At 41.1% G+C, this 22,707-nt stretch overlaps 1 protein-coding gene across 21 annotated transcripts in view; it reads right to left on the reverse strand.

Annotated features, from left to right (window-relative positions):
* Window positions 1-22,707, reverse strand: part of FOXP1 (forkhead box P1) — a 627,100-nt gene that overhangs the window by 436,688 nt on the left and 167,705 nt on the right. The window contains exon 1 of one of the 21 annotated variants that reach the window (XM_045832492.1): window positions 9,145-9,165. The exons of the other annotated variants lie outside the window; for them this stretch is intronic. The gene's annotated coding sequence lies outside the window, so the exon portion shown is untranslated. Of the gene's footprint in view, window positions 1-9,144; window positions 9,166-22,707 lie in introns of those variants that run through there. 21 annotated transcript variants of the gene reach the window in all.

Below are 22,707 nucleotides of genomic sequence, written 5' to 3' on the forward strand. Positions count from 1 at the left end.
AAATAATTAGCTCCCAAAATACCTTCTGCAAAAAGATTGTGAGATTTACAAAGTGGGGTGAAAACTCGTTCATAAGATTGTGTGCCTGACACATTTCACATTCTGATCAAAGGGACCCCAGTGCCTTTCTGCCATGCTCTTGATGCTATTAGTCTGTTAAGGAGCTCAAAGAAACACATCGCTCCAACCAAGGTGGGCAAAACCAAGGAATGGGGTGTGATGCAGAGGCAGCCACAGCTAGGGAGCCAGAGCACCCAGCTACCCCTGCAAATGAAAGTTAAGTGAAAGAGATGAGTCTTTCGGAAGGGCACAAGAAGAAAAGACAGGTTTTTTCACACATGGGTTGTGACCCCAAGCAACCCTGATCTCAGTGCTTCACATCCTGTGAACTCCCCCTCAGCTGAGCCCACCTCTCTTCCACTTTCAGCCTGGGGAGCTATTCTGCAGCTGACTCAGTGGACATAAATTTTTAAAAAATAGACAAAGGAGAATAAACACATTTTGGGTTAAATATGTTTGCCTAATTAAAAATATTGCCCTGCTTAATATAGGCAAACTGAGTGGAGAATTCATGAGCCACTTGTCCACACAGTAAGAGTAAAAAGTAAAAGTAAGAGTTTCAGTAGATGCTTTGCCTCCTGATATATAGGAAATATTGCCCAAACTCAGACACAAGGAGGTGAAGGGAGAGGGTGAAAAGGTCAACAAGCTATTCAGCTAACTAAAACACACACTCACACTAAATACCCATCCAATAAGGAACTGGCTAAATAAACGGCAATACATTGACATGGCTCATGCTGTGCTGCCTTTAAAGAGTATGAGACCATCTCTAATGGTAGAGCATGATGTCCGCTCTATATACTGCACTTTTATTACTTGTTTAATTTGTCTTCTCATCACTCACTGGATTTCCCCTCAATACTTTTAAGAAAATGTGCAACCATCAGAAAAGTTGAAAAGACTATTTCTTTAACACAAATATCTATCTCCTAGATGCTACAGATTGACATTTTACTTCACTTGGTTTACCATATACCCATACCCATCAATTTTATTTTTTGGTGTATATCAGAGTAAGTTCCATGATAGATTTTTAATGAAAAAGACAAACTACCAAACTGCAAGGAAAGTCAGATTCCATTTTATAAAATATATATGGATGTTTTCTAGGCACTGACAGGCCTAGAAAAAAAGCTGGAAGGAAATGCCACAACATGTTACCAATAACAAATTTGGTATCTTGTTTTTCTTCATTATCTATATGATTTTTCTCACTTTTTAAACAATAAGCCTTTATTTCTCATGAATAAATAGCTGCATAACTAAAGTAAGAAGGTAAGAATGAGAAGAGAAAACTCAAGAGAGGCAGCGGAAAGGAAATACCTCCATCCCCAACTCAGGAAGGGCTAGCTTGAGAAAAACTACATGCTCCAAAGACCTCTGGGGTGTTGGAAATGAAGCACAAAAAAAAGCACCAGACAAGTAATCCAACTGTCAGTCCTGCTGGCCATTCAAATCATTTAATATCAGATTAACTATCTTTCAGATGGAGTTCTAAAACAAATCTAACCACTTCACTGAGACTGCCAGTGGACAGTGATAGGGGCTTCCTGAGCCCAAGCTCGAATGTGGACCAGCTGTCACTGACAGTCCACCACATCAGGATCAACATGACAGTGTCCTCACTTCAGCCAGCTGGGGCTTTTCATCAAAACACTTGGTCAGCACCCACCTGGGCCCCAGCTGCTGGCCCTGGGGGGCCAGCACCAGCCCAAACATAGGACTGCCCAATCGCAGCCCCTTCTGCATCCCCCACATCACTTCCTGTCACTCCTCAGGTGGGCATCTTCCTAGCACACAACTGTATTCCAATTTAGAGACTTCCTGGGTAAGATTTAGGTCTTGTTTCCAACTACTGAAAGAGGGCACAAATGAGGGGGATTTCCTCTGCTCCCAGGACTATTCTCACAGCAGCTCTTGGGACCCTTCCAGATATGCCCCAACCCTCTGATGAATATCCTTAAGAGAACACCTCTGGTAAGGAATAATAAGACAATCACAGGGCACACAACACAAAATGATAACTGAGATCAGCCACTTGGAGTTTTAAACAGCATTCACTGGTGGAGCAGAAGAATCTAACAATTCCCTGGTGGAGTTTTCAAATTCTGCATCTTGCTTCACATGAATAACCCATTTCCACGTTCTCACTTAGAACACTATATTTTCTCCTGGCACTGTCTCACTGTTGTTATTGTGCATTAAAAAAATTAAAATGTAGTTCCAAAGTAGATTGTAATCACACCCTAGAGAAATCCAGGTATTTAGAAACACAGCAAGTTCTCATTCATATCTTAAGATCATTTGTACTAAAACCTTCTCCCCCCACCCACAACATATAAATACACATGTACTCCAAAGAACAACACTGCTTGTCATGGAAGGAGACCTGTATTAAAATACATGTACTATGCCCAACCCTGTGGAAACTCATAAAGTACTTGTGTGTGTGTCAGAGGCTCTGAGAAAAAAACCAAGCATAGCACAAACTGGTTTGTTAAAAGAACCTTTTATGTACTCAGAGGTCACCTATTTAAAGTCTCATTGAAAAAATGTATAGAGAATTGAAGATCCCAATTATTAAAGTTAACATCTTTAAATATGATAATATTTTTTCAATCTTTAAATTGCAAGTATAATTTTCACTCCTATTGGTAACAAAAACTATTTCAAGCCTCCACGAAACCTGTAAGCTTTATCAGATATAAACATAGAAGCATGTTTTTGAACTTGGGTCCTTGATGTGAGAGCCAATATTTCTACAAATAAAACCTAGAATGTCAGAACCAGAAGGGAACTTAAATATAATGTAATCCAACTCTCTTATTCCACAAGTAAGGGCACTAAGGCTGAGAGAAGTTATGAGGCTTATGGAGGAGTGGGACATAAATGTTCCCACCACACCAAGTAAAGAGGCAGAGGAGGGGGATAGGGGGAAGGGAAAGCTGGCACTATTGGGAAGTGGAAGTGGAAGCAGAAAAAGACCCTCAAATAAATTTTTTTTTCCATTATATGCTTTTTAATCTAATGTTTGGGTCTTTGAGTATAAAATAGTCATGACCACAAATTGCCTTTAACCTCATAGAACACATAATCACCCCCGCCCAAAAATAACCTCAACACTGTAACATAAAGGCAGTTCTAAAAAACTGATAAAGTAAACCATTTAAAGAGTAACCATTTGGTTTATAAGTAAACCATTTGGTTTGATTTTAAAATAAGACTCCAGAAGGACTCAAAACAATAGAAAATTGAGACTTCAGTATCACTCAAAGCAAGAACAACTGACCAACTACTATAGCCATTTGCTGAAGAAATCTTCACAAAATTATCTACTTTGTGTCAGGCCCAGAAAAGTATACTCTTGCCTACTGAAGCTGGTGAGAATACTGGCATTAATCAATATAGAAACAAAGAGACATATAAACTACATTGGGATGAATGACATTATAAGCAAGTTATATGGAGTGTATTTGGAAATACGAGTTTCAGAAGGGCCTGGGCATAGTCAGAGAGATCAGGGAAGACTTCCCTGAGGTGACTACAATTGAGCCGAGAGCTGAAGGAGAGGGAGGAGGTAACCAGTTGAAGAAGAAAAAGAGACATACTCTAGGCAGAGGGAACATCATATACAAAGGCTCTGTGGCACCAAGAAGCAGAGTAAAATATAACTAGGGTAGTGGCGGTAGAAAAAAAAAGGGGAGTGGGAAGGCAGCATAGAATGAAAAAAGGCAGAATTCACACATAAAGGCTGTACAGATTTTGTAACAGAATTGTGTCTTTATCATAAGAATAGTGAGACACCAGTGTAGGGACCTCAGCTTTGATAAACAGGTGAATGGGGCATGATCATATCTGCATTTTAAAGACATCATTCAGGCTGCTAAATGAAGCCAGTCAGTCTCTGAAAAAAAAAAAAAAGTCCAACCTTATTCGCTGGATTCCCAGTATATACAAAATTAGACAAGATCCTTACAAAATGACCCAACCAATTATTCAAATACATGTAAGATAATTCTACCTGGTGTTGGGAGGAAGAGGGCTCTAAAGGCAAATGGTACAGACCTGCAGCATCCTCAGGGCTAGTCCAGTGGTCCTTGGGATGTGAGCCCCCAATCCTCCTGGAATTTACAGATGGTTTATCCCAGCATCTGTTTCACATTGGCTATGTTCCATCATCATTGATTTTAGACTTTCAATTATCTCTATATCTGAGCTTGTGGACTAAGATGTGTAAAACCCAGCACCAAAACCCAAACCACAAACCATTGCAAACTGTACTCCTAAAACTGAGCACTGTTCTTCTGAATTGTCTTCTTTAGCAGATGCTAAGGGTGGCAGAGGGAAATAGTGGACCATCCACATAAGATTTTAATATTAATACTTCACATGGAACCTCTTGTGATTTTAATTTCATATCTGAGACAATCTCAAGTATGATGTTTTCAGCTTTTTGGAGACAAAAATTAAGTTTTATGTGGAGCTAAATTCCTTTTCATGCATGAGACAAGAAATAATGTATCATTTCATTTTTTCCTCTGAAAATCTACAAATGAGGACAGGTATTTTACCTGGCCCTGGGCTAGCACAAGTTTCAAAAGAGCTTAGGCTGTTCAGTTTAAGTGAGCCAAACCAAGGAACTTACAACTCAATGAGCATTTGGTTTATGTAGTCAATTCACTTCATATTATAGATCAAGAAAACTAGGAATACTGTTCAGACAAACAGCCCCAAGAAGATAGTCAGAATAGGAATGTGGTCTGCTGCACTGTTATCCTAGATTTTTTTCCTTTTTCTTTCTCTCATGAGTGCTTTTTATGTAATTTTACTCATGAAGTTGCCAGTGTTAATTTCTCCAGGCCAAATATGGCTCACTTATTCCTTGCCAACTCCACAGTGAAATGTGCTTGTGTGTGTGTGTATCTCCACTGAATCACATCTAATGCCAAAGGGATTTCTATGACCAGAGGACCCAGAAGATTGTAGGCAGCCTCTCACTTGGGTATCCTTAATGACAAAATCTGTCTCTATTAGCAAAAACAACCACACTCTCCGAACTGGCACAAGACTGAATTCAGCAAGATGCATGGGTCCCCACAGAACCTTTACAGGGAGGTGACACACAGTAGCTATGGCAAGGCAATCTGCATATTCTCCTGCACAGGGAAATGAAACACAGCAAAGCTGGGCTAAGCAGCATGTTCCTTGAATTTTCTCTCATGGGCTCAATAATCTAAATGCACCATTCATTTTAGGGAGTTGGGTTCAAATGGCAGAGAGAAAACAACAGTTTGTTTCCTTATGCTAACTTGATGCTGGTTCTTTTTTATTATTTTAAAGTGATAAAAGAAATGAATTTTCTCCTCCACCAAAAATGGCTAATAGAGAAAGAAATTGTTAACAGGACCACAATATTTTATTATGTCTACCTCAAATACAAAAATCCAAAGACAGGATATGAAATCTGAACCAAAAGATTAATTTGGGGCAACCACAATCAATATTTTTTCCAGTTATTCACTCAAGACCAATATCACTGAAGAACTAAGAAAGCACCTACTCAAACAGTTATTCATTTTTAGAAAGGATGATACAAGGATTTAACAATCAGAAGTTAATGACACATAAGCAGAAGGGAAATGAAAGAGAAAACAATATCCCAAGTTACTGCTTCCACCCTTACAGCAGAACTATGAAGAAAAAAAGTCAACAGTAAATGCTGACAGATACAGCAGGTCCTGGGTGAGACTGGGCTGATCTTACTCAAGATCATACCCAGCACCTTGTATCAAAGGGTAGGAGAGACACTGGACACACAGCAACAATTTTAGTCTCAACTAGGAGCACAATAAGGGTCACGACCTTTAGAGACGAGTCTCTACATTGCCATATCATCTGCAAACTAATTTAAAGGTTTATGGCCTAACTCAGTGGTCCCCAAAGTGTGGTACAAGCACCATGGGTGGTACACAGGATGGTTTTAAGTGACAAAGGGAGATATGCATGCACACATATACACATATATTTAATAGCTATGTATTTATTTTTACAGTTTTCTTTCCTTTATCTTTCTCCATCATAGTGGTTTTTCTAATAGTGGACAAATTCTGAAGTGCCTCTTATAAAAAATATTAACTGAAAATTAATAAATAAATATATATATATATTTAAAAAGCAACTCAAAGGAAAATATTAAATATATATATATATACACACACATATATTTCAAATATTTAATAAGATATGGCCAAAAAAGGGTGTGGAGTTTGACAACAAACACACAGATGGACCAAGAAGTGACATGGAGGCTGACAACCACGTGAGAGCAAATGGCAGGAAAGCAGAGGCCCGGTATCTAATTCCAGCCCGATGCTGTAGTCGTCCCTTCACTGCTCTAAGCTTCAGTGCCCTCATCTGTGTAATAGATTAAATAATATGCAGCCCAGATGTTTCTATGATGATGCTCCCTAAATTCTTTTAAAAAATGCATATAGACATAGTGACATATACACAAGTATCTCTAAAGATGTATGTCTGCACATGTCTCTGAAGGCCAAATACAGGGTAGAACAAAAGTAAGTTTACAGTGTTCATACAGAAAATAATGCAAAAATTAATAAATAATAATGCAAGAATAAACTGTGTTTTGTATTCTCACTACTATAAACTTTTGGCCCCACCCTGTACACAAACATATATATGTAAACAGATATGCATATACATACCTACAAACACATAAACATGTATGTGTGTGTGTATACTACACATATCTATGCATATAATACCTGCATGTACAACCAGACCCTACCCAAGGTAGTGAATCAGGAAAGCAAACAGTGACCAAAAGCAATTATAAATGCAGTAACTCTTGCTGCCTGATACAATGCATCTGAGTTTCCACCTCCTGTCCCAACCAGTGTCTACTGAGCTCCAATTAAATCACAGGAGTAGGAGGGTCTTCACATTTCTGTGTAGCTCTACATTGTCAGTATTCCAGGAAGCCTCACCCCATGATGGCCCTTGAGATGAAACTAGAAATGCCCACATCACAATGGATGCTACCTTTCTACAAGGAACAGATACGTCAAAGGAAAATTTGTTACCATCACTTACAAAGACACGTGTTTCCTAAAGAAGTGCCCTGAGCAACATATTCTTTGGAAAATGCCATGTAAGAGTAAGCAAAGGAAGAATAAAACCGCAGGAGAAAGTAAGTAAATATAATCTTCCTCAGTTCTGACATCAGGATAAAAAAATTAAACAAATTAGAGGTGATTTTAGCTAAGCAATACTGTCTTCTACCTGCAGGTAAATTTATGCCCTATTCCAAATTTCAGAATAAACAATAAAGCTATACATAATTTCAATATTTTCTCTGTGCTAGGGAAATCTAATTATCTTTTTATTCAATAAGGCAACCAAAACTGTGTGTTTCCTAAATACTCTTGACCTTATACAAATTTGACTTTTTTTTCCAAAGAAGCATAAATTAAGGGCCATCTCCCCAATGCATACCATAGGGTACAGTCCATCCTATTTTAAGATAACCACAATATGCAAACATAAGTCACCAGCCAGACTTAGGACAGAGCCACCTGCATGATGACTGATTCACCCTAGAAATAGAGAGGCCCCTGGTCTCAGGACCTCATGCCCACAGAAAGGCTGGCTTGACTCTTTCATCCAAGTGGTATTATGTCAGCAAGCCACTGCCCAAAGCCCTCTCTTGAAATGGCATACTTACTCTTAAAACCATCACTACCTCTCATGATTCTCTTAAACCAACCAGAAGAGTAGCCCCTGCCTGTGATTAGGACCCAGATGCTTCCACAGTGCTGACAGAGCACCTCCATGGAAGCAGCCCAAGAGCATGTCATCATTTCATCTCCTGACAAGGCTTTGGTTCCCTAATTCATCATGTCAAGAGCCACTTCTTTTTGAAATTTTCAAACAACCCAGACCAATTCTTAAGGCAGTGTGCAATCACCAAACAATCTGGGTGCTGAGCACCTTCTCCTTTCAGACATTTCGACCACTTAATGGTGTGATAAGGAACAGGAAATATTAACTCACCTGCTAGTTTCAGTCACACTTCACAGCTTTCTAACACAAGTCAAGGACAACACATAAAGGAAGTCGGAAATCAATGGCAGTGATAATGTAGATGCTTTGGAGGAAAGAAGCATGTAATAGCATCTGCATAAAAATAAACTTCTCAACCCAGAACCACCAACACCCGCTTTTTACTGCTAGTAAGAAAATTCACACAATTTTAAATGTTCTAGTGTTTCTCAAACCTTAATACATGTTTGAACCACCTGGTGATCTTGATGAGTGGGACTGATTCAGCAGGTCTGGAACCCTGAGCTCCTGCTTTTGTAACAAGCAGCCAGGTGATGCTACAGCTGCTGGTCCAGGGATCAAACTTTGAGTAGCGACAGCACAGGATCTCCCCCCTCATCTCCATCTCTGTTCTCACCTTCCCAGTGAGGTCGGGAGAGCCCACAACTGACAACAGGTTTGTGCCTAAGATAGACTGAAAACCTGTATCAAATGAATTTGAAGTGTGGAAAAACAGTTGAAAAGAAAACCCAGAAAGAATAACTGTCTAGGCTGCAATAAGTCCTTACAATTAGAAATGTAAGTAACTAATATGATTTTTTGGCTCCCACACTTCTGGGAAGGATCTAGTGGCCAAACTTACTATTAGAGTAAAAAAGGCATTTGGCATCTGTCTTGGCCCTGCCACTCTGGGAATTCTTTGTCTCACTTTCAATAAAAGTTACCTACATTTTACAGGTTGATTCTCATTCTGATTCATTGTCTCTCTCTCTCTCTCTCTCTCTCTCTCTCTCTCTCTCTCTCTCTCTCTCTCTCTCTCTCTCTCTCTCCCCCCCCCACTTCCTTTCTCTCTCCCTACCCCCATGCCTTTCATGAGGAAAAGCAAAGCAGAACTCCAAGAAAAGTCATTGTGTCTAAGTTAAGACAACAAGCCATATTTTTCTCAAAGAAAAATAAAACTTGATCAAAAGCAAGGCAAGTGTAATCTGAAGTCCAACACCCAGCCCCAGAATCACAGACCTTTGACTCCACAGTTGCAGCACGTAAACCAGAGACAGGAGACAATAGCACCTCCAATCATGCAAATTTACAGCACCACAAGCCTTTAGGGACAACTTTACATCTTCAAAGCACTTTCCAAGGGTGAATTTATGAATCCACACAAGCCCTGCGAGCTCCTTTCCTGGCTGGTAGTAGGCCCATTGCACAGATGAGGAAGTAGACAGGCACTAAGAGTTCAAGCACACATCTGATGTTGAGGGGGAGTCTCCTGGCTCCCACTCCTGAGAACACCCTGGTCACAGACCTGGAGGTGGTGATACTTTGGCAAGAATGGAGACTCATCTAAAGTTCTGCCAAGAAAAACACATCACTCTTAAAGGTGTACCCGCTGCCTCCCCTCATCAAACTGTTCAACTTAACAAGACAGCCAGGATTACACAGCTTCAGCAACCACAAAGAGAACCTCCTGCCAGCTGGTACATTTTGGACACGTCTCTAAGATGGGCACAGGAAAGACAGCAACAGGGAGCAGCTGCCCAGGCCCACCAGTGAGCATGGCACAGCCATCTCTTGTGGTTTGAGCACTTCATATCTCTTCCCTCACCAAACCATGCTGCAACCTGGCAGGACAGGACGATGGTTGCCCCACATTCCACATGGGATCTAATTGAGTCAGACATCTTTAGTTATATTCAATCAGCTTGTCCTGAGTCACAGGATTTCTTGTGTGGCCTTAAATATACCCATAGGTCTATAAAGATGTACCAGCAAAAACAGATGCCAACATCTCTCTGCCAGAACACACACCTTTTTCAATGAGTAGCAATAAACAGAGTGGAGAAATGTTTTAACACTAAATAATAGTCTGACCAACAGTAATAAAGAAGAGACTGTAATCTTGGGAACTGGGTGCAGAGAAGCACCACCCTTTATGCAGTCAAACTGGGAAAGTCCTAAATTTCCTCTTGGGCTTTCAAGTAGCAATAAAGAAAATGCCCATGTTTTATAAGCTCCTGCTATGTCACAAGTACTGTATGAGGAACATCCCATTTTTCATTGACAGTCCTCACCATGATTTTGCAACGTTACTGAGGAGGAAAGGCAGAGAAATAGGCACCTTGCCTAGTGCCCCAGACCCAAGCAGGATAGGATTCAATACCTGGTTCTCTTAACTCTGAGTTCATAGTACTTTTAGCACCCCACATTATTGGTGTTGAAGCCTTAGAACACAGCTGTTGGTACGGCCATCCCTAAGAATCATAAATGGCTACTTAGTCCCAGTGAAATCTTAATTGGAATCTAAGATTAGCAAAAGGTTTTTAAAACCCCATAAAAATCTGCAGTCCAGTTTTGCCATTGATTTCCTACACATCTTAGGAAAATCACCAAATTGAACATGGTGTCACTGCTGAGCTGGGGAGAGCTGACCCTCAGGATTCACCAAGCTTACACAGCGTTTGCTCCACAGGATGGAAGCGGAAGTTCAAGTCTTTGCCTTCAAAAAGCAATGGTCCAACTGGAGGAACAAAACATTCTCATGAAATAACCTCCAGGCTGGCAGCAGAAGGAAGGCAGAATTCAAACATAAGAGGCAAGGAGTGATTGAAGAGAAAAAAGACAATTTTTCTAGGCAGACGAAGATGCACATGGCAGCTATTATACTCCAGGTGTTTACTGAGAAAAAGATTAATGTATAATTTTGAATTTTTATTAATATGTTGGAAATATACTAAATTGTAAATGTCAGACAAGAAACTATGAGGTATCTGTTCTCATTTTACTGTTCCCATTTTATGGTTCCCACTATAGATTGTGGTTTTCAAACTCTGTTCCAAGCAGCCCCGGTGGTGTAGGAAGGTGGGGAGGAGAGACCAGCTGCTCTGAGCTGGAAATCACTCAACTTCCTGATGTATAACTGTCTCCTCAACTCCTAGCAAAGTCCTTGGCAAAATTAGTGTTTAATAAAGTACTAATGAAAAAACAAAAAAGAAGCTTTGAACTCATGCCCCTAGTCAACCATGAGAACTTGAAGTTTGTTTATTTTATAGGTGGGAGGGGTGCCTCGAAGAAAAATTTCATCTGGGCAAGGCAGCCAAACCACTTTAAAAAAATGAGTCAAAAATGACATAAGATTTATGAATATCTCTACATTTGCCCTCATTTCTTGTTCTACCATGACATTCACCCAACATGAAGGGCCACTAAATTGGGCTCATTCAAACTCCTAACAAATTTCAAGGATCACAACCACATTCAGCTAACCACGTACTACTGAGCCACATCAATCAATTGTGCGGCTTGTTCAAGACCATAGTCTGTAGGCCAGCTGGGTTTGCCCAACATGCTGGCTCGCCTGAGTTTCTGCTAGGGAACTAGAAAAACCCTAGCATAACCTCCAAGTTCAATGCATGAGCCTCAGATGATGTCAGCTCCTTGATCCCATGGGAAGTTAGTTGAAAGAGAATATTAACTAACACCAACTCCTCTTGACCTAACAGCTGGAAAACAGGCACTCTCTGAAAAGGCAGGTAGGTCTGAGGACCGAAGATTCTGTGATGTCCAGGAGGGTCAGGCAAAGCAATCAGGGAGGGAATCAACAATATAAGCTCCACTGTTGACTACAAGTATAGAGCTATTTTCCTAATTATATTTGCAATAGCAATAAATAATTCACCAAATAATCTGTAAATTTTTGTTAGCTAAGTCTCTCTTTTGGAAGATATCAGGGAGTAAAATGAAAACGTATGGTGTACAATCATTGTTCTTAAACAATTCAGAGGAAACACATTAAAAAAAATCAGTATGAGGCAAAATGGAGACATGCTACAAGGAAAACCAAAGTGGTATGCCCACAGTGGGTAGAGATCAATAGAGCTGAACCAAGCAAGAGTTTCTGATAAGAGGAGGGAGGAATATAGTGGACACATGAAAAACACATTAAAACTTCAACAGATGGAAGAACCAGAATCTCTCAATTCACTTAAGACTCATGCTCACCCTACTTCAGGGCCTTTGGACATACCATCCTATCTGCCAGAAAGGTTCTTTCCGAGCTGTGTATAGTGGTCTCCTTCTCATGCTCCAAACCTTACCTTAAGCAATGCCTCATTGGAAAGTCCTTCTCTGACCACACAAACTAAAAGTGCCCGTGTTTTTCCACTATCTCTTCAAACATCAGATGCAGTTTTTTTTTTCCATGTATCACCCTAATATATATATGTATATGTGATACATTTATTATCTGACTCTTCTCTTAAAAGTCCCTAAAGGCAGGAACCACAACTTTTTGTGTCATCTGCATGTATCTCATAAGGAGCCCACAGTCTGGCCCAAAGATAGGACTAAATTAGTAACTGCAGAATCTGTGAACTAGTAAATGAACACAAAGAAGCAGAGGCACAGAAGCACTCCAGAAGGAAGGTGCCAGAGGTGTCAGAGGGGCAGGGTACAGGATCTGGCTGCCTGGCAGTAAGGAAAACCAGAAATTGGGCTGCAGAGAGAGTTTTCAGGAATATCACAAAGGGCCTGGAATTCTAGGCTAAAAGTCTGGGCTCTTATGACAAGAAAAAGAACGACTGAAGGTTCTTAATAAACATATGACATAACTCAGGTTACTCCTACAGGAATGTATGGAGGCAGAGTAGTCACTTACAGACTACCCCAATAACTTGGACAAAACCCACAGAAGGCTTAAATGAGAGAAGAACCCAGCAAGGAGAAGGAAGGAAAGGATGAGAATGGGCAGATCCAAGACATAGTGAGGGACAGCAGGACAATAAAGAGGATTCCTCAGTTTCAGGCATGACTGACTGGAAGGTGGTAATGGGAGTAACAGCAAAAGCAGGAGTGTGAGCACGCACAGGATAAAAGATGGTAATTTCCATTCCAGAAAAGCCTATTTAGAGATCTTGGAGTAAAGGGAAAATCTTTGTGAAGATATCTTACTAGGAACCTGAAAAGAAGTGCCCAGAGTCCAGGAAAAAGATTAGCTCAAAACCAGAACATCTTGGACTCTTCCATCTGAAGGTGAATAGTGGAACTAGGAGAGGAGGAGACTACCTAGAAGTTAAACTAAGGCAGAGAAAAGCTGAACCTTCAGGCACCAGCATCATGGCTTTTAATCAAGTCGAATAATACTGTGTGGTAGGGGAATAACCTCCTTCCCCACCCAAGCAGGAAAGTGAAACTGTCCCATATGTGTTCAAATTCCTCACTCCCCACCCCCAGGAAAGATGACTGAGTAATCCCATTCCCACAGGACCATGGTGATTGCAAAGGTCTTACAAAGCAATTCTGAAAATTGTCAGATATCTCCAGCCTACCTCAGAATGAGACACTGAAAGTCCTCTACAATTCCTTTTTAGTTTTAAAACTGCCTGTGTTCCAACTCTTTCCTGCTCTGACCAAATAAAAAAAAACACTACATACACGAATGCCAGTGCAAACTATGGCAGCAGTAAAGCTTACAGAGATCATTTTCAATTGCTATAGCAAAACAGCTTGGTCCACCCCTTCAGGTGGGAAAAGCAATGAGCTTATGAGCAGAGAATGGGCTGCCATACTTCAGCAAGCTTTTTCAGAGGCCATTTTGGAGGTTTCCTTCATGAGAAGTTCCCTCTAGAGTGCACTGTTCTAATGAGGCTCCTGTAGGATCTTTCATACCTAAGGGCAGTACTCACACAAGAGGCAGAGCCACAAAACAAAAAACAGGACAAGTCATGAGATTCAAAGAATATTCAGCATTGAGATGTGGCCTGGACACACACACACACACGAAACTTGAAGGGGAATAGTGGAGAAAGGGTTAAGTGCATACTTCACCCTGAGTGGCAACTGTGCAATTCTTATGGAGTCCCCTCCCAACCCAGCTCATCTGGGAGCTCCTGGTGGAACAGGGGCTTTCCTGGCCCTGAAGTTCAGCTCAGCTTGTCCATTCTACCTTGCAATTACATAATCAATAAAGCAGCTCTTTGAAACTCCCTGGACTAGTGCCGACATGTAGACAGTAGTTGGCCGGCATTTTTTTGCTATTTCCGTTTATTATAGCCAGCAAACCTGAGGAGAAGACATCAAAACTAAAGTATGGCAGGGCAAGAAGGCAGATGTGAGGTCTGGCTTCCAGCAGCTGCCCCTGAGCCCTGTGTGGTCCATGTGCCCCCAGCAACCTCACCTTTGAGCCAGACCCAAGAGGAAATGTCATTTCTATGGGGACACTGAAGAAAAACTATGGAAGAGGCTGCATTGTATCTGCCTTCACCACTTTGGGGTCTGGGGAGCAGCAGGAAACCATTTTTTAAGTAAAACAAAACATTCTTGGATGGGCTTACCTGAGAAACACCTTTTTTTTCTTGTCTGCTCTAAGCATTTCAGGAATCAAAGGCCTGTGCCAAGAAGCAGGCAGCCAGGCGGAACTCTTGTGTGTATAGCTGTTAAGAACCTGGGGGAGTGAGGGTGGAGGAAGGGGTCCTGAAATGTCCCTGTCCATCTGTTGATGTCTGGACAGCAGAAAATATTGAAATAGAAATAAAAAGTTAGAAAATGCTTAGGAGCAAAACCTGAACAAGTATTGTATTTCAAAAGGAAATGTTAAACTGATTGTATAAAAATGGAAAAACAGAATTAACATGTTCCATAATGATTCATTTGTGTTAACTAAATATTGAGTTGAAATTTGGTGAAACCCTCAAAGACTTTTCAAGGAAATCATTGTCTTCAAGAATCATCATTATCTAAACACAGCTAAATAACTCCATGGTGCGCCCTATGTGACTCACCTGGATGATGGTCTTTTCATTCACTTTACTAAAGAAAGTACAAAATTATGTGCAGTTTAGTCCTCATTCCAAAACCCCAAGACAAGCTCATTACCAACATTTGTCAATACGTATTTGCATATCCAGTGAAAAACAAAATTCAAAATCTTTCCAAGCTACTTCTGTTCTACTGGGAAGCTATAAACACCAGCAACTTGGGGAAACGAAGATTCCTCTTTCTTCTGCATCCAAGCTCACACAGGAAGTGATGAGAGGTTTGCTCAAATTGCCCTGCTACACTGACCACAATCTCGATGGAGAAAGACCACCCTTGGAAATGAGGCAATTTAGGTTTTTAACTGGCTCCCTCCTGACCATACCCCAAAATAGCCAGCCTCAAACCACCAAAAGCCTGACTAGAGAACTTTGCAGTGTGAGTGATTTCAGCATTGCTAACTCAACCTAACAGTCCTTTTTTAAAAAATAAAGACCAGAGCCGTGCATAAAATGAGCAGGCGCAAATCTGGCACTGTATTGCAAGCCGAGTGAATAATAGTACAAAAATATAAAAAAAGAAAGGTTATGAAATTTTATAACAGATGACAAATTGGTAGCTTTTCCCTGCTTTTCTGGAATAGATTCAGTAACAGATTTGAATCTTGGGCTTTGATGCTGTCTGTGATATGCAGGGATCCCAAGTTCAAGGGGAAAAAAACAGGAATAGTTATCTGCACAGTACTTCACTTATAACAGGATGTATCCTTTATTACTTACTTTAGAAATTATTTTGTTCCTTATTTAATACACTTATATTCAAACCATTACAGTTTTAATTTTCAATATCAGGGTTCTCTGTGCTTGAAGGTCTCAGAGTCATATCTAAAAAATGAAACTACCTGCTCAGATTCCAGGAAAACAGAGAGAAAGCATTGCATTCTGCCATTTTGGAAGAGAAGCTCAGAACTCTGCCTTATGGTGTCTGTCTGTTACCCAAGCTCGTTGGGCTGCAGGGGAGATAGTGACATGTTATGAGGATAAGAACATCCATAGGAGAATGACTTATAAGTCACTGGTCTGGCTGCCTTTGGAGCAACTAAGCAGCCACAACCACCTTGGAACACAAGACCAGTAATCAAGAGACCCTCCTTTTACATGAAACACCTTTGCACATATTCTCCCCCAATACTTTCATCTCATTCCAACAAAACATTTGGAAGATGCCTGATGGGAGGAAGCCTGCAAGGTGATGCATGCCAGAGGAAGGATCCACTAGACACAACTCTAGCTTTCAAGTGGCTCAGGCTGTCTAGGGAGGACAATGGGCATACCAATGAGCCATGTAAAAACACTACAGACAATGGAATTGCCAAGTCAAAAGGCAGATCCCTTTTCAGTTTTCTGAGGAAATTCCATACTGTTTTCCATAGTGGTTGTACCAGTCTGCAATCTCACCAACTGTGCACTAGTGTTCCCTTTCCTCCACAACACTTGTTGTTTGTTGCTTTGTTTATGATGGCCATTCTCAATGGTGTAAAGTGGTATCTCATTGTGGTTTTAATGTGCATCTCTCTGATGGCTAGTGATGCTGAGCATCTTTTCATGCGTCTCTGGGTCCTCTGTATGTCCTCCTTGGAGAAGTGTCTTTTCAAGACCTTTGCCCATTTTTTAATTGGGTTGCTTGTCTTCTTAGAGTGGAGCCAATCCAGAAATGCCACTGCTAGGATTATATCCTAAGAACCCTGAAACACCAATCCAAAAAAACCTATGCACCCCAATGTTCATAGCAGCACAATTTACAATAGCCAAGTGCTGGAAGCAACCTAGGTACCCATCAGTAAATGAATGGATCAAAAAACTATGGTACATTTACACAATGGAATTCTATGCAGCAGAAAGAAAGAAGGAGCTCCTACCCTTTGCAACAGTATGGATGGAACTAGAAAGCACTATGCTAAGCGAAATAAGCCAGGTGGTGAAAAACAAATACCATATGATCTAACCTTTAACAGGAACCTAAACAACAAAACAAACAAGCAAGCAAACTATAACCAAAGACACTGAAACTGAGAACAGCCTGACCATGACAAGAGGGGAGAAGAGAGGGAATTTCAGGGGAAAAGGGTGAAGGCTTTGTAGAAACAAGTATAAAGGACACATGAACATAATGGGGGTGGGTGGGTGTGGAAACAGGAGGGAAGTAGGGAGGGCTGGGGGGTGGATTGGGGTGGGGGGAAAGGCAGAAAACTGTACTTGAACAATAATTAAAATTTAAAAAATTTAATTTTTTTTTAAAAAGACACTACAGACAGGAAGTAAACAGTGTCTGAGTAGCTTAACCAAACCTCCAGTGTGAGCAGATTCATTTCTTTGGTTGGTTAGTAGGATCAAAAAAATTTTCAATAAAAAGAAAGTCCATGAAGCATAAGAAGCAACATGCTACAACATGCTAGTCCAGGAAGTACCTGTGTGGTTCACATTCTTGGTGACTTACGTTTCATTCCAACAGAGAGAAGACAGTTCACTAATAAGAAACAACATGACTCAGCATTCACACTGTACTAGGCACTGGGCTAAACCATAGGCTTGATGCAAGTAATTACAGATGGAAACACTGAGGTTCAGAAGGATAACATAACTTGCCAGAGTCACCAAGCCAGTAAATGATAAGAAGGGATTCTGTAATAGGATACAACCCAGAAGGGGGTCCCAAATGGGGATTTGGAATGGAGTCCAGAACTCAAGGTGTCCAGGAAATATTAGAAAGATATATAGGATGTCCTCACCCCTTCCCCCACAGGTGTGAGCTCTGGGAAGGGACACATGAAGCAGGAACACGCAGAGCTGTTTTGTACAGCAACAGCTTCACAGCTAACCTCTGACATGGTCATTTAACATACCTATAACTTTTAACTGGTTGCACAGATATGTTAAATAGCTGTGGCCATGCTCTAAGCCAGGGGGATGGAAGTGACTTCCACCCAAGAGGTAACTGGGAGGCAATGCCCCCTGGCTACAGAACCTGCATGAGAGCTTGGAGATGATTGGCTCCATGACATGGGGCCACACCTGCTCGGACTCACAATGGCAGCCCAGTGAAACTGGAAGGATATAGGAATGCTGGCAGGTGTAACTGATTGTAGGAGAAGTCAGAAATGGGAATGCAGAGGAAGATTGGCACAGGGATTTAAACCCAGACTCAGCAGCCATTGAACAGAGGAATCACCACAGGGCTGTGGCAGTGCAGGAGAACCACATGGCTTTGTCGAGAGTGAGAACCATGTATATTTGGGGTGCTACTTCTTGCCATGTAGCTTAGGAAGCAGAAGAGACTTTTCCTGGAAGAAGGATGCAAGGAGTTTTGTTGGTGGGCCATGAGAAGGTGACACATGACTTTGGATTAATTGAAGATCCTGCCTGGATGGTGACACAGCTGATGGTGCTGGAAACCTGAATCATGGACATCTATTTCTTTTCCTGAGATACGTACCCCAGATTAGGGCAGACAGAGAAGGAAGGAGTGTGTGTGTGTGTGTGTGTGTGTGTGAGTGTGTGTGTGTGTGTATCCTAAAGGGCTTTGATATTTTAATGAAGACATTAGTTCACTACTTTAAGTCTGTATAGCTTTAACTAAACATTTCCTTTCCTTTTCACAAATCTCTGGCATTGAGAGACATCTTTCCTCTGGCGGCAGACAATGTGAACCTAGTGGAGGTACTTTCTGTAATAGTATATTGTGCCCCCTCCCCAGTCCCTGTTCAGTTCTAGCCCTTGCTCACGTATCTAGTCCCAAATGACCCTACTGTCTGATTTGAATGGTTATTTCAGCCAAACACATTTTCCATAGGTATTTGCTAAAGTTAATTTAAATTTGAGACACTTACTGCAAAGTCTTCTTTGTATCATTAACAAACACACACACAAACTGCAGTGACTACTAATTTTTTCATGAAGCCACCCTATGACTTTGGGTAATTTTCAGACTCCACTGTGCTTATAACATGGAAAACCAAAGGAGAAATAGATAGACTAAATTTAAACTCATCATTTTTCACTTCCTGCTCCTTGGTCAGCACGTCAGCAAGTGGGTGGCATCACCAAGCTACCTGAGTGGCTGAGAGAACCTACAGCAATCACAGAGTCCCCTAAGGCTGCTAGTATTACAAAACCTATTTGCAGCAAGTATTTCTTGAATACCAACCATTGTGTCTGTCAGAGGGTATCTTCAGAGGAACTGGTATTTGTATCACTGTCCTCAAGGAACTTCAGTTCCAAGAGAAGTGAGAAAGTCTGCAGGGAAGGACCACTGTGACCTGCAGAGGGTCAACCCTGAAGACCTGATCATGCCCAGCCCTCTCCTGCAGGCCTTAGTACCTCCCAGCCCAGCCCCTACCCCGATCCACTCAACTTTTCCTTCTCCTCCCAAGCTCCTCACAGTCACTTTCCTCTTCCCCATTCCTACCTCTCCACACCAAGCCAGATTGTGACCTGTGACCCTCCCTGCATTCAGAGGACAATAGTGCGCCTCTCCCAGGCCCTGGCCCAATGACCCTCATTCTTCTCCGTTTGGAAGCTTCCTTTTCCTGTCCCTCCCTGGTTAATAACCCTATTCCACTGGGTCCCCTGGATTGATGCCCCACTTAACAGGCAGGGGGCCTTCTTTGGAGCTGGGATCTCCACTCCAATTTCAGATGGCTGCTGACACTGCCTGCAGCACCGACCTACTTCTCAAGCTTCACCCCCTTCCTCAAGACTGTCCCCCAAAACCCAGAACCCTCAGTGTTTACATTCATTGTCAGGCTCAAGGGTGCAGCTTCTACCTAAGTCTAGCCTTCAAAGCAATTCAACACTCAACTTTGACAGGAAACGTGAACATGTAACAAAAAAATTTTTAAACATGATTTGGCTGAGGAGCTATTCTTTGCAATATTTCCAAGGATATACCAGAGACTGAGCTTTCAGATGGAAAAAATAACAATGGGTTTGAATGATTCTAATGTCAGTACTCCCCAGTCATCTTGTACCTGCAATTGTATTGATATTTAAAAAAATTAGTGACAAGAGTGAATTGCTGTCTTTAATCCCCCATCCTGACATAAAAACAGCAAATAAGTATTGGTAGAGTTATATGTAAGAATTTACTAATCAGTGAAAGTCAAGTTACAGACTGTTAACATACAGAAACCCTAAAGAAAAGAAAAGCAAGTCAGCCTCAACTAGCTCAGCCACTGGAGTCATTGTTTTTAAAACTATAAAATCAAATAGTAGGTGCCAGACTTTTGAAATATTCCTTTTTCTATAAATATACAAACACTCTATACACGTCCATCAGAACAGAACAATGATGTCTCATGTTTATTATCACGGTCATGCACACACACAAGTCAATCAGGGAAATAACTTTAACTACAAGAAATAAAAATGTTCAAAGGCATCCCAACACACTTGGTATCTGACATCACACATCAGAGGAAGGACAGGTAAGAGAGACTTGGCATAATCTCTAGTTTTGCAGGGGTGAAAGGCCTGTAAACTAAAATAAAAACACACTAAAATCATGCATGCTGTTCAAACAGAATTTAAAACAGGTTAACAGGGGCTATATTTTCCTCCATGGTAAGACAAGCTCCCCCCAGCTGGCTGTGTCTCCTGAATCCTTTCTGGCCTGTTTCTCCCCTCCTACAAAGAGCAGCTTCGAGCCTTTCCAAGCCTCCATGTGGGTTCTTTCTCCCCTGACTGGCTGGCTGAGGGTGAAGGTCTCTGGTCGGCAGGTAAGCAAAGGTGTGTCTGCACTTCTTTGCACTGTTTGCCATCCTCTGATGGCAGGCAGTAAGGGAACTTATATTATCAGCTACACCTCCATGCCAGATGAGAGGCCTAGCCCATGTTATAGCTTACTGGCTGGCCTAAATTGCAATCATTTATCTTCATATGTCTCAAATTTAGTTTCTGAAAGTTATTTAAAGGCCCAATACCGTAATAAAGGTTTCTACTACATAGTACTTTGTAGAGAAATAACGAAGTGTTTCTCAGATAACATACCAAGAAGAGAGCAAAAGATCAAGAATCAGAGTATGACTTGTAAAATGTTTGCAGTCCAGGTGAAGAAACAGAATGTATACATTTAAAAAGATAAATAGCTCCAAGGAAACATGTCAAGTGAAAAATACAGAAGTCAGTGGTGGCTAAGAACTTAATTCTAAAGGCCCAGGGGAACTCTGGATCCCTCTTCAGGCAGGATGATAGCTTCAGAAGACACTACTGTCTGCTTCTGCTCCAGTGAACCCACCTGCTGCCACACCACACATCGTACCTTCCCCTTCTGGAACTTCAGTTCCAGTCCCAACTTCCTCTAAACCAAGATTCCAGAGAGAGGGGCTTCCAGAGTCTAGGAAGAGCCTGAGGTCATCCATTTAACAAGGTCCTACACATGCTCTTCTGATGTCCATTATGCCAATAAAAGAGAAACACAAAAGCAATACATGCCCCCAAGGTGCATACAAAATGGTGAGATACTTGTTGTGTGTCTATTAGGGAACTGAGGAGGGAGAAATTAGCCCTGAACTGTGGGATTGGAGAACATCTTTTATCACAAATGTTGTATTTCTTTTTTAAAAACATTTTATTTATTTATTTTTAGACAGAGGGCAAGGGAAGGAGAAAGAGAGGGAGAGAAAAATCAAGGTGTGATTGCCTCTCACACATCCCCTACTGGGGACCTGGCCTGCAACTCAGGCATGTGCTCTGACTGGGAATTGAACTGGCGACCCTTTGGTTTGCAGGCTGGCGCTTAATCCACTGAGCCACATAGCCAGGGCAGTACTTCTTAAAAGTTACCAGAGTAGAGGTGAATATGACAAATTCTACCACAATTCTGGGTGGTAGAAAAGTGGACATCGAAGGACTCAGAGATTTTCCACTTTCACAAAGGGGCTCATGACCCTGAAACAGTTTAAAACCATCTACTTCTAAGCCCCTATGACCTCCTCTTCTCTTTCCTTTGGTCTCCTGTGGCCAGGCATTCAATGATGAACCCACAACCTGTCATGCTCAGCTTTATGATATTTCTTCAGTTTTTAAAACTGTAACTACATATCACCATATTTTTCTTTATTTCACAGTTTTTTTTTCTCTCCTCTTCAATTAAAGTAAGTTTTTGAGGCCAAGAAGCTTCACTTCTATCTGACCTCCTTCCTTGGTTCAGTCTCACACAAAATAGTCAATAAACTAAACCAGTATTATTAAGCAGTATTTAAGACTAAGAAACATCAAACTGAATGTAGCAATAAGGCTGGTTTAGCTACCTTTCATCTTGAAAATAAAAACTATTCTCAAAAGCAATAAATGTTCATTTCCAGAGCAAGAGTTATCTCCTGAGTATACATGTGCGTGTGCATGCACACGTGACTTTTCAGTTATATCATTTTTTTTCTCTTAAGACTAAAGTAATAGACTTTAAGACCAAAAGGAAAAGGAAATAAAAGAGGAAAGGGAGAGAATGAGAAACCCTTCACATATATTAACACATACACATACACAACTTAAAAAACATTTTTGGACTTTAACCTCTGTAGGAATCACTAATTATTCCAATGAAGCATTTCTCTAACTGTATTCCTGGGTTCTTGCATAAGCCAAAAAGCACTGTTCCTCAATGTCCAACCCACTCCCTGTGAAGAAAATGTAAGTTGGAAAACTCTACATATGTTCAGAGTTCCCTCTGAAGTCAATAATGCCTATTAGTAAAGTTTGAGAAGCCCTATAGTTAAAAATAAAATAAAACTTTGTTTGGTATGAGCCAGTGTATCTAAGCTTATTTTAACCATACAAT

This window comes from Phyllostomus hastatus, unplaced genomic scaffold (genome assembly GCF_019186645.2).
Source record: "Phyllostomus hastatus isolate PE091 unplaced genomic scaffold, TTU_PhHast_1.1 phas_contig_16, whole genome shotgun sequence".
NCBI classification, from domain to species: Eukaryota; Metazoa; Chordata; class Mammalia; order Chiroptera; family Phyllostomidae; genus Phyllostomus; species Phyllostomus hastatus.